The sequence below is a fragment of the Fulmarus glacialis genome, unplaced genomic scaffold (assembly GCF_000690835.1).
Source record: "Fulmarus glacialis isolate BGI_N327 unplaced genomic scaffold, ASM69083v1 scaffold43523, whole genome shotgun sequence".
NCBI lineage: Eukaryota > Metazoa > Chordata > Aves > Procellariiformes > Procellariidae > Fulmarus > Fulmarus glacialis.
The window spans coordinates 23,521-36,429 of record NW_009201807.1 but is presented as its reverse complement, the minus strand read 5'-3'; positions in this window follow the sequence as shown (position 1 = coordinate 36,429).

Sequence of the window (12,909 nt, the reverse complement as noted above, 5' to 3'; positions counted from 1 at the left end):
ACCCAATGTGCTCTGAGGTTGCTTCTCATCCTGGAGTTTTCTGCCCTACATGAGGTCTGCAAGATTTGCCCTTCATTTTGTGAACGGCTATGTATTGTTATGCTTTGGTTTGAACGTTGCATAAGTTTTTATAAAATGCTGGCCAGATCCTGTAACCAGGTGAACTGAATCTTGAAAGCAATTATGTGTTTTCTGCACGGAATCAAATTCATCTGCTTTCCCAGTGGCTGCACTGGCACATGGGTCTTCAGTATCTAGCAGAATGCTGGATTCAAAGTTGTATTCCGATGTCACTCAAACTCAATGAATTTTGCTCAGTTTTAAAGATGTAAGAGAGGAGAAAGTGGTATCTTCTTTCTGTAGTTATCACGGTGTTTGAACTTTACACTTCATGCTCAAGGAAAACACTGCTTTCAGTTATGTTTAGATCAAAAATGGTTGATCTGCGTGTACTGGTTGAGAACAGAGTATCTTGCATTGACTTAAGGTTCCAGCTGCTCCAAGTCTTTTAAAAATACACATTAATTAGAACAGGAAAAAATACTTATTTCCATTGTTTACATTTCAAGGAAAGCAGCAAGCATCCCATGACATATACTTCATTAGAATGCCTTTTTTTCTAGTGAAAGCCGAAGAAGCTGCTCCTTAAATGAAACACTAATTTTTGGGACTTGATCCTGCAAAGCTTGCACGCGTAAGTCACTTGATACAGGTAGTAAATTTCCTGGCTAAGTACTTGGAGAAAGGGGTCAGTGGATAATAAACCCTTTCCAGTTGGTCTGGTTCACTTGCATCTTGCACAGCAAATATTTAGATTTTCCCAATATGGAAAAGAATAAGATTAAGAAGTACTATAATTAATTGTCTTGTGTTCCCCTTTATTTTTTCTTTTTTCTTTTAAGTTTTCAGCATCCATTTAAAGATCTGAAGTTGCTCTGACCTATGGTCAGAATTCTTTGTTGTGTTTCATGACCTCTGAGAGTCATTTTTTTAAAAAGTATCTAAACCAGGAGTGTTTTAACAGGTAAAAGATAACATGTAGGGTATGGAATTTTGTATTTGTATGTAAATTCATAATTGTTCATCTAAACATTCTTTATTGATAACACTTAAGTCATTCAGGGTTGTGCAGAGCTTGCAGCTTTTAATACTGATGCCTTGTAATATTAATATGGCTATTTACAGCATTATTAATTATATGGGCTAAGTAGCAAATACTAGCATTTATGTTGCTATTTGATAGCGTTCCATAAAGCACGCTGTTTTCCTGCTTGTAGGTTAGTGAATTGTGTTGTTATATGCATTTTTCATGTGTTAGTATTTGGGGAGGTAAAGTTAGTATTTTGCTGAGGGAGTAAAGGGGATGAAAAGGCTGTCTAGATGTGTGAATTCTCTTTTCCTTGGCACCCACAACTTTGTTGTTGAGAATATTGTAAATATCTCATTGAGGAGTATAGTCATGTTGCAAGAATTATGTACCTCTGTTGTCTGGCGGGGTGGTTCTTCTGGCAAAAGGGTGATATGCTATCATATTTCTTTAGTGTATTGGAATAAATACAAAAAGCCTGTATTGACACTGCTAACTCCAGGTAAAAAATAACAAAACTGGCTAAAATTTTTTGGCTTTAACAACTTTAGATTCTAGTAACATAAACAGAGGTAGTCCTTCTTGTTCTTGTTTATACTTCTTGTTGGCAGTCCCTGAATGGAAAGGAGAAAGGGGGGAGCAGGGCAGAGGGAGAGAGGTTAAATGGCAGAGATGTTAAGTTGCTTCAGTGACAGATTCTCTCCGGAAAGGCATTGAGTTGTTTTAAGGATTAGTTTGGGAAAACTTGAATTGAACCCACTTCTCTACTGTTCACATATTGCATTGCTATTGTTGCCAGTCGCTTATTTTTTGTAAAAACAAAATTTGCTTTCCAAAATGAGTAGAGAGCACTGGGGAAATTTTAAAAAGCCAAGCGAAAAACCGTAAGTTTAATCAGCTGCAAAACTGGTTGGAGTTTTACCTGTGTTATTTTATTGTGAGATTCTTAAAACATTAGAGCAGATTATTAAAAACAATATACATTCTAGTTTTATATTATGATTGTTGCAAAACACCAGAGCAATGTTACAGAAATAGTTATCAGTGATCTAAGGGGAGATGTAGTTCCTCAGTTAAAGGCCGTACCAACTTCTAAATGAGTCTCTCTGTGTTCCTGATAGAGGTCTGTCATTGCAGCAATGTAGTTCTTACAGTAAGAATCTTGCATGCTATCAGCTAGTCTTAAACATTTTCTTTTGGAAAAACCTCACCATATGAGCTGGGTCCAGGAGGATGTGTGCACAGTCCCTCTTCAGAAAAAATGCGCTCAATCTGTTTCAGACGAGTTCCCCGAAAGATGGGTTAAATCAACTGATTGAGCTGATTTTCTCTCTTGAGGTGATATTTTATTTATATGATAAAATGCTTGGAAAGTGATTAATTTGTCAGGGGAACATCTTGTTACTGTAAATTTGCCGAATGTGTAATAAAATTGCCATAACACAGATGGGAAAATGAAGATCTTTTAAAATGAAATAACTGAGCAGTCTGCCTGCATTTTCAGCACTTAAAATTAACTTAGTTAAATTTCTTTGCCGTTTTTACCCCTGGAAGAATGCAGGCTGGGGAAGATTTGTGGCAAATGTGGTGTGGGTTTTTATGTGTGATGGGTGGAGGGGACAGGAATGGGCTGTGTAGTTTTCCTTCTGCATCAGAAGGGACTGATAGATTTATTAGATTTCTGCCAGGGTTCCTTGATGGAGTGAATTTTTAGAAATGAAAATATACAGGTCAGATACTCCTTCCCAGTAGCAGAGAATTTAAGAATAGGAGACCTTTGTGGGAAAGTACCTCAAGTCAGTAAGATGCACATGAAGTAGTGCTTTTGTGCTAGTTTGTGCAGGATTGCTTTCAAATGACAGCTAAATAGTGTAATATACTTCTTAGTTTTTATAGCAATCTCTTATTGTATGTAATATAACTTAGATTATATAGGGGTATACTTGAAAAGTCAAGGAATACCTTACCTATCTCTGTGTTGGAGTGTGTAACAAGTGTGTAACAAAATAGCATTAGGGAAGGAACAGTGCCTTTTATTCATACATTTTACTACTGCCTGTCCATCTGTCCACTGGAATGAGCCACTTATCATGCTTCTGTGTTTTTCCCTTTCAACTTAAAGAATTATGAAAGGAAAATTCAATTTTTTATGTCCTTTTATGACGGGTAGACTGGAGACTGTGGTCATTTGGATTAAAAACATATCCATCACCACAAGCTGACAGGTTATTATTATGTCTTCTTTGAATATGTGAATTTTATCCCTACATGTTGGAAGTCTAAGAATGAGAACTTTTTATATAAATAATTATCCTAGTAGTGATGTACTGCATACTGTTGCCATATTTTTTCATTTTTACAGCATTCTTGGCCTTATCACCCATAACATAAATCTTAGGCTCTCATATTTAATACAACCTGTAGGATAACCATGCCCGTATAATGTACAGTCAGCCAATCCCACATCATCATTTGGCTATCATTATTTGTTGTCCTATGACGGATGTTTCAGTTGATGTCCCGTTTTGGATTTGACAGTATGTTTGATGCAGCCATCTAGGGGTAGATGAGAGTGGCCTCCTTTAGGTGTTCATGCTGATCTCCACAAACACCCTCAGTTTATTAAGCTTCCAACTATGGGCAGTTAAAGTTTTGAGTATATCGGTGTATCTTGGTTGCTCATAATTTATTTTTTAGAACTCCAGGCTATTCATTCCATGAAGCAATGGTAATACAAAGACTCAGTTGCTGTCAGACCCTCTACTGTGTAAAGAACCAGTGAAGCAGTGGAGCAGATTTGGTGTATGTTCTAGGCAGAAGCTTAGTGAAATACAGGTGGATTTTTATTCCAGACCTTAGTCCTAAAATGATATAAAATGTAAAGCCCAATCTGGTAAAATTATTATTTAATGCACTCCCGTTAACTGATCAGGGCTGTTACTCAGTTTGCTAAGCAGCATGAACTTGTGCTGAAACTAGTGAGGCACAAAACTTCTCAGGATCAAATGTGTGTGTTCATTTAGTTTAATGATGGAGTGCAGTGCTCTCTTCAGGCCAGTCTTTCTTTCATTGCTTACCCAAGGACAGTCGACTTAAGCAGAACTTTTAGATCTACAAGAAATAAATATTTGATCCAGACTTTATACTGTCGAAATAATTGAAGCGTGTCATTAAAATACAGCTGAAATTTGCAGTGTGCAATATAGAGTAATTAATGCTGATCTGTTCATGTAAAGCTTTTCTTGGACAAAGTCTCTCAGTGACTTCTTACAGAGGAGAGGACCACAGGTTCAGTGTGTAATAATTGCAGCATATTGATATGATTGCTTTATAATTGCGAGTAGCAACATCCTTGTTCTGAGTGTAATAATTGGGCTGGTACACATTTGTTACTTTAGACAAATTTTCTGGAATATGCTGAATTTCTTTCTGTGACTCTCACCAAAATAGAAGGCAAAAGATAAAAGACTAGAAACCGTATCAGGACTTTGTGAAAAGCTCATCCTGCAAACTTGCTGGAGTCATGCAAACGTTTTAAAAGTGAAGGCCCTTACTTCCTGACCTTTGCTGCTTATATCCAGAGGCAAATCTCTGACGTGTAAACCCAGTGGCATAAATAGGCTTGAATTACATGTAGTGATATGTGAAGGACAAGGAACTGTGAAAAGCCAAAGGTTGGTTTATTTATGTGTAAAAATCTGTAATCACACATTAAAATCCAAGACAGACTAGAAAAGACTTAAGCTGTGCATAGGTTTTTCTTCTAAAAATTCTCTGATTTGTCTCAGCATGTGATAAATTCGGTCAGCAGTACCATACCCAAGTAACATACTCAAGTATTTGTTTTGCCTATTTTTAATTTCCAGTGCTTCTAGAATCAAGATAGATAAACAAACAAAGAGTAAGAATTCAAAGGAGGAGGTTCTTTTTTTTATTACAGTTTTCATTTACAAATGTTAAGGCACTTTATAGTGTAGAAACAGAAATGTTGTGCATTAACAGCCAGGGCTCATATCACTCAAATGCTTTTGTGTTAAAAAAAAAAAAAAAAAAAAAAAAAAAAAGACTGCTGTGCGCTCTGAGTCCTTGGATGTCAGTGTGGTTTTCCTTGGGTGCAGTAGGTTATGGTAATCCACTTGCATCTTGCATATCAGAGTATCAGGACCTTAGACCCTCTGAAATCACAGGCTGGGTTGCGGAATAACACCATTAGCTAGTATAAATTTGCAGAGCTTCAGAGTTGCTAGGTCTATTCCCCTGTACCCAAGGTTTTGACCCACAATGAATGGCAGATGTGTTGTATTTGGAACAAATTTGATTTTTTTTTTTTTTACCTACTCTTCCCATTAAAATAACAAACCCAACATGGTTTATAAAATTACCTGGATGATTTAAGCAATTTGTGAATCAAGCAGTGATATTGGAGGAGGAGACTTCTTCAGAATTCATGTTCATCTTTAGAACCGACATCTCCATTTATGGATGTTTCACAACAGTTACAGATTTGTAATCTTTTCTTTTGCCAGGAATTTGTTTATGCATTACTCTTTTATATAATGAAAACTAGCACTCCGTTTTGCATTTTGTAGAGTATTACTGTTCTATCAAAGTATTTTTTTTCCTGGTATTGTCTGCCTCTTCTATTTCAAATCCTTAAAAAACCCAAAAAACATAAAAACCTTGGGCTATTCACAGCTACACATTGCTCACACATTACCCTTTGTGCTGGCTAAAGCTGTTCTTGCCATAGGCTTTATTTTTGGGAAGGCTGCACACAAAGAAATTGGGATTACTTTAACAGAAAAATAAACATTTTAATGTAGGAATAAGAAAAGATTTAATTTAGCCTTAAAATAAGTTTCCCATTTAGAAAAAACCTTATATATTTAAAAATAATAAAGGTCTCATTTCTGGAAGGTCAAGGCAAGTTCCCTTCTTAGAAATAAATGTTCAGACTTCCAAGGCATGTTTTCATAAAAGCCATGGCAAAAAAAAAAATTAAGAAATAATGCAAAATATACTGGATTGGGACTCCCCAGAACCTTGATTCTGTTCCATGCCGTGTCGTTGGCCTGCTGAGCAGCATTAGACAACTCTTCACCTTTCTGTGTCTTGTTTTGCCCATCTGTAAGAGGGAGATAGTGGTACTCCCTGGAAATGCAGTTTAAGATCTGCATTAAAATCAGTAAGTCAAAGATGAGCGTTATTAATAAATAGTACCCTAATATTATTATTAGTAATGTTTGTCTAGGCCCTTTGTTTTTTCTTTTTATGTTGATTTCAAGAGGACCTGGTTAAGGAGCTCTGTGTGGGAACCAGGAAGAAAGCGGAGTCACCCTTAGACCCAGTCGGTGAGGGACTGCCTCTCTGAAGGCGCTTAGCCGCGGGAAAGGCCTGCTCCTTCGCTTTGTTTCCAAGTCCCACAAAAGTGATTGAGATTTTTGTAATCATCACACAGCACTTGGTGAAATGCTGGCACTCAGGAGACTGTTTTAAACCACTTTCAATTTTTGTCCCTACCTTTTTGGTTTTCTTAGGGACATTTGCATCTCATAATTTGAAGGAAATATTTTCTCCTTCGTAAAATCTTACGTTTCACTCCTTTTAGTTTCCTTAGCAAAAATACAGTTTCAAGCTTTCAATATGAGACCGTGACAAAGTGATTTTATAGCCAGTACTGAAAGTGACTAAACTTGACAACAATTGTATTTTATGACAACCTCTGCTTTCATGTCCACAGCCTACTTTCCTATTATCAGCTGTGATTTTTTTTTTTTTTCCCTTTTTTTTTTTTCCTTTTTTTCTCCCCTTCTTTTCCTCTCCCCTCCTCCCCCCATGACTTTTTTCAAACGTGAGCAATTCTGTATCTCTGCACTGACTGGAAACAAATCCTTTTACCAGGAGTGCATTTTAATGGGCAGTATGCTTCACTTAAGTCACCAGAACCTTAACTGTATAATATTCAATTTTTTACCAACCCAGAACCAAAGCTTTTTCTCGAGAGCGATGTTCATAAGAGTAGTGGAAGAATTAGTATTACAGAACTAAACCAGATTAGGAGGGAATGTGAATTAGATTTGGTAACAGATGGTGCCGTGGAAATTAAAGGTGCTTTGCGAATGGAAGCGACAGCAGCTTGCCTCTTTTCCTCTCCTGTCTCTCTCTTTCATGCGCTTGATAGACGGGTATAAATCACAACAATTCCGTCTTGACAGCCAATTTCGAGAATTTGATCTGGTTAAAGACATGGCTTTCCTGCTCCACTCACTGAAACCGACTGCTATTTTATTTTTATACAGCACCTTGTCATATTTAGGAAAGTGGAATCACCTGCCTCCCTTTAATGAAATTTTCTTTAATTACAGTTTTAGCTCTTTAGTGTTAATTACTTTTCCATTCAGCCTGAGTTCTCAGGCTGTCTCATAGGAATGTATTTCTCTCCCCCACCCCACCTCCCTGCACTACTCACACATATGCTTTCATTTTTCTAAAGATGCTTTTCGTTGTTGGAAGTTGTTGTCAGATCCATTGTAATTAGATCCTAATTATCAAAATCATCATTATTGTGTAGGAAGAGGAAGCATTGTAAACAACTGTTAAAGTTATAGGATCTTGTTTGACAGAGGAGAAACCTTTCAGGATATACATGAATAATAAACAAGCAAACAGAAAGCCCTGCTAAAAACTCTGTCTGGGAAGCATGTAACGATCTGGATAGCAAATGCTCTCCTTGGAAGGAAAATCAACCCAGGTTATCTCTCCATACCTATTCCTCCAGTCTCTAATCCCACATTTTTCAGAAGAGATCAGAATAAAATTCCCCTGCTTCAGTTTGCTTATGTAAATATTAGTCTTTGCACCTCTCACTCAGGTGTCTAGATATAAAAATCACTTTTCTGATGTGTGTCAGGATCGACTTACAGTTGCCTTAATACAATTACTTTTTTGGGTTTAAGGCAGCAAGTGTAAGTGAAGAGACTGCTGTGATGCATGGAGACATGGAGATGCTTCTGCTGTACACCAGAAGTCCTCAGAGTGAAAGAGAAAAATGATGGACTATATCTAAAAAAAAAAAAAATAAAAACCTCTCAAAGTAAGAGAAGATCCTTAGAGCTGGCAACTAACAGTTGGTAGAAATAAAGCTTCCTACTGGCAGTCAAATCAAATGTAGTAACAACTCAACGACTCCCTGCTGCTAGCTGACAGCATGGTATAACACACTGGGACAAACATTCACTTAAACACTGATTGCAGGAAAACGTCATTTTCCAACTCACCAAGTAGCTTTTTGGTTGCTTGTGCATGCGCGCGTGTATGTGTAGGGGGGGTTTAAAACCGGTGGCGTGTGGCTGGGAGGCCAGGGCACACTCAGGAGCCGGCTGAGTGAGGGGGTGGGAGAAGGATCACTTGCTTTATAAGTTTTCGTCCTGAGTCTTTTAAGACGCTCGCTCTCTGATACTATTTCTGGTATGTTCTTTCTAATCGCTTCTCCGATTTAACAGAGCTTGGCTGGCAAATTATAATTCTTCTGTTATAAATCTGCAGAAAATCAATGAGGGAGCTGGGTGGGGAGACAGGTACATGGTGTGCACACACCTACACCCTGCCTTTCAGCTGCTAGAAATTGTGAAAAAAATCTGATGATGCAAACTTTGGCTGTCTCTTGAGACTGAAGGCATTTTTTGTCTGCTTTTTCGTTTTGGAAAGTGATGAATGACAGCTTTGTCTCTGATCTGTGGTACTGGCTTTCTGACTGGTGCAAGTAACTGCGTTTGATGCTGTAATCATTTCAAAATAATCCCTCTTTAGAAAGCCTGTATGTTCTTGAATAAATCTTCACTTATTTTTGTAGTTTTGTATTTTTCTCCCTTGAAGTAGCTGAATGTAGCATTTTGTTTTCTTTTGCTGTTTCAGTTGATTTCTCTTAATAAAAAGAATCCTCACAATTAATAATTAGATGACTCCTTGACACTTTACCATGTTCTCTGGGGGCTAGAGACATCAGGTGGACTCCACCTGATACCACTGGAGTATAACGGCGAGTAAAATGATGTTCCATCACAGAAAAACACCTAACTACTTAACCAGAGATTTGCTGTCTTCCAATATGTGATATGAATTAAAAGTGTTAGGCTGCAGTTTGAAAATAGAGCAATAAAATCTTACTCTTCCTGATCAATATACTGATTTTCATATGATGAAACTTAGCCATCATTCTAGTAGTCGCATCACAGCCTTTCAGTTGAGACTGTTTGGGCATGGGAAGTCTTTTAGTGTGAGTTTGTGCAGCTCTCCAGGCACTGAAGAGCTGACTCGTTTGAGGCATGTTAAGTACTGTAGCAAGAAAAAATATGTAACATTAGGCTAGAAACCAGTAAATGAGAGAAGCCAAGTCTAAAGTTTTCTAATGATATGGTTGTAACTCAAACAACAGCCATGTTCTAACTGTGTAAAAATGTTAGAAAAACAGGAGAAAAAGAGAAACCTAAAAATTTAGTGGGAATAGTATTTGCTGAGGTTTAAGTTGTATCAGAACCATAATATGTGCACAAAATACAATGTCACACATTTCTTTTATGTATAACTTTCAGGCATTCCAGAATGATTTTCATTTAAAGTACCATCCACTTCGTGTGTTGCCTTCTCTTCAGTATTTGCCTTTTTTTTTTTTTTTAAAGTATTTGAAAACTGAATCATCAGAGCATACCAAAAAAGTATTTTTTTCTACTTGAAATACATGAAATCTGTAGAAGTAGGCAAGTCTTTTCTGCAGGAAACTTTCTGTGGTGATGGCCTGCTAGTAGTAGTGCATAACACAGCTAATAGGGTATTTGTTGCATACACACGTGCAAAAAGGGTCAGTTTTGTGATTTTTATATCAGCTTTATTTTTTGCTTTTCAGTTGGAGGTCTTTTTGTTTGTTTGTTTGTTTTTTTAAGTATGTTGCAGTGACATATACTGGATGCATTGGACAACTGTGTTACTGAGGGCTGGCACCTCTTCAGATGTCTGATGTTTTGTCTCAAAGGTGCAAGGCCTTTGAGTATTCTTCCCTGCTTAGTTTTTGTTCCCAAAAGAGTACTTGATGTAAAGAATAATCATTTTGCAGTCTGGAAAGATTTAAATTCTGTTGGCTATAAGTGCTTCAGCTTTTAAATTCAGAAGAGTAATGTTATGGTCTGTCATACCATACGATCTGTGCGCTGCAGAGCTTGTGCATGTCTAAGGATACATTTAATTAAACCAGCATTAGTGCATCTATACAGACTTATTAAAACACTTAGTTTGTCTCAATAATATTGATTAAATAGCGGTAGTTTGTTTAATCTAAGTGTATTTTTGCTATTACTACGTTACTTCCAAGTAATCAGGGTAATAGTCATCATCAGTGAAATATCACATTAGTTATGAAGTAATGCCATAAGAATTGATTTAGACTTGGCAGGAAAGGAAGGCTTTCTGTCATATAGTGCCAAAGCCCGATTTGGATTATTAGAATGAAAGTTTTAAACATAATTTCTGTTCATATAAACAGGGTGTGTTTTATAGGCTTATAGGTTATTCCATACTCTGAGTATCCATTATATCAAGGAACACCTCAGACAGTTAATTATGCAAAACATCATGTAAGTAATTACACAGTATTATTATGCATTTAACAGTTTTATTGATTTGCCAGTTGCTCACTTACAGTATTTAGAGCTATAAACAAGAGATGCTCGCCCTCAGTTGAAATAGGTCCAAGGAAATGAGCTAAAGATAAATGACACTAGTATGCATTGTTGCATCAGATGTAATCCTTAAATGCAGAAGCTGTCAACAGTGATAATTTGCAACACATTGGGGTATCTCAGGATCATTTCCTTCTTGTTAACAAAGTTTATCAACCAGGAAGCACAGGGAATCAATGTGAAATAGAAAGGGGAGCAATAATGAATATTTATATACTGGAGGAGAGGGAGGGGATGTTAAAATAATTCCCCCTCATTTTGGAGGGTCTGCGGTATAGTTGCAAGTCAGCCACTTGAAAATTTTGCTTTGTAGAAGCAGCACAGAAAACAAACTAAGTGCAGCCTCTCAGATTAGGTGCAAATGTGAAGGGCCTCAGATAATGGCTTGTTTTGTTAAACTGAAAATGACCATGCAATAGTGTAGTCTTCCACTGCCTTGTGTGTAGAAAGTGCTTTAGCAGAGCTTGGTAGATTGCATACAGAGCAATAATAACTGTTTGGGAAGCTGGATCCTCTGTCAGCAATCATCAGCTAACTCAGGCCACTGCTGGTAACAACATGATGGCTTCAAGCATTGCTGCTTCTGTTCCGGCTGCTAGTGGCTATGACAGCTGCTCTGGAAGAAGTCATTGGCTTGCTTTGCTTTCCCTTATCAAGGTGAAGTGGTGAAGGTTTCAAGAAAACATAAAAGAAAGAAGAAATTACAAAAAAACAAGGAAACATTCCACATTTGTTTAAAAAAAAACCCATACCACAGCCGTTCTGTTTTGCACAGGGTACTCTACTACATGGTTGTACATGTGTGTTCATTAATAACGACCTAATGCGTAATAACAGTTTTGTTTGTGCATGCATGGGACAAGATTAGCAATACTTTACAATTAATGATCTCATCCACTAGGTTAACCAAGCAGGCCTTACGATATTTCTTATTAAAAGAAGAAATCCTTTCTTTTCCTTCCCCCAACTAAGCCAGTGCACCTTTAATGCAATGATGATATGTTAGACCCAGCAGTTGTCAAAGCACCGTATTACTGTGATGCCATAATGACACCCTGTCTCTGTAAAGTAGTCATGTTTTCTCAAATCACACGTTGCACCGTTGATTTCTGACATGACACTTCATTCAGTCACTTTCCTTTTCTTCGGCATCTCCATTCTCTGACAATAGCAGCTGGTGCCCATTTTCCTACTAAGTGATTCACATTTTGCCACTCTACTAGAGTGCAATTAGCTGAAGCAGAAAAAAATGCTCAATGTAAAGCAGCTCGGCTGAAATTGTTACTCAGCTCTTTAACAGGACCTGGCAAAAGTCTTGAGGTGTTGTCATGGGTGTTGGTGCAAGAAGCAATGTTTTCATTTCTTCCCACACAAATGTTTTTTCCCTCTTATGTTCAGAGAAGCAGAGTATGGGAAATCACTGGAACACGTTGCACTGTTTTCTGTCTACTGGTTTTGGTATAGACCTGTGAAACGATACGGAAAGTAGGCACAGTATTTGAGAGGAGACGTGGTCTTTATGATCAAAGCAAGGAGCTGGCTTCCATTCCTGACTCTGCTACAAACTTACTGTGTCACCTAGACCAAGACTTTCATGCATTGGTTTTCATTGTTAAAGCAAGACCTTTTTGGTCAACATCCATGTGAGTTAGGGGAATGTATCAGAGGAAAATCAGATGGATTGCACTGTTAGCGTAAAAAGTACCTAGGTGTGCGTAATAACACCTGCCTTGCTGATGCTCCCACGTAGTAGCTGTCATTAAAAATGTCAACTGCTAACAACCTATTCTGACATTTATGGAAATAGGGTAATTCTCTCTTCAAGAAAAAAAAAACTTCATGTGCAGGTAAAAGTGGACTTTTGTGTTAGTCTATAATAAAGGTGCTCACTCTAGTTATTGTGACTACTTATTACTGTCACTGAAACCACCAGCGCAGCTCTGAAGTAGCGAATGATGCTGTAAGCAGAGCTTTTCCTACTTGAAAACGAGCATGAAATGTGTTCACGGATTATGAAATATTGGCATGTTGTTTTGACCTCCTTTAGGTATTGGTAATAAGGGAGATGAGGGAAAAGTAACTTTCTGAACC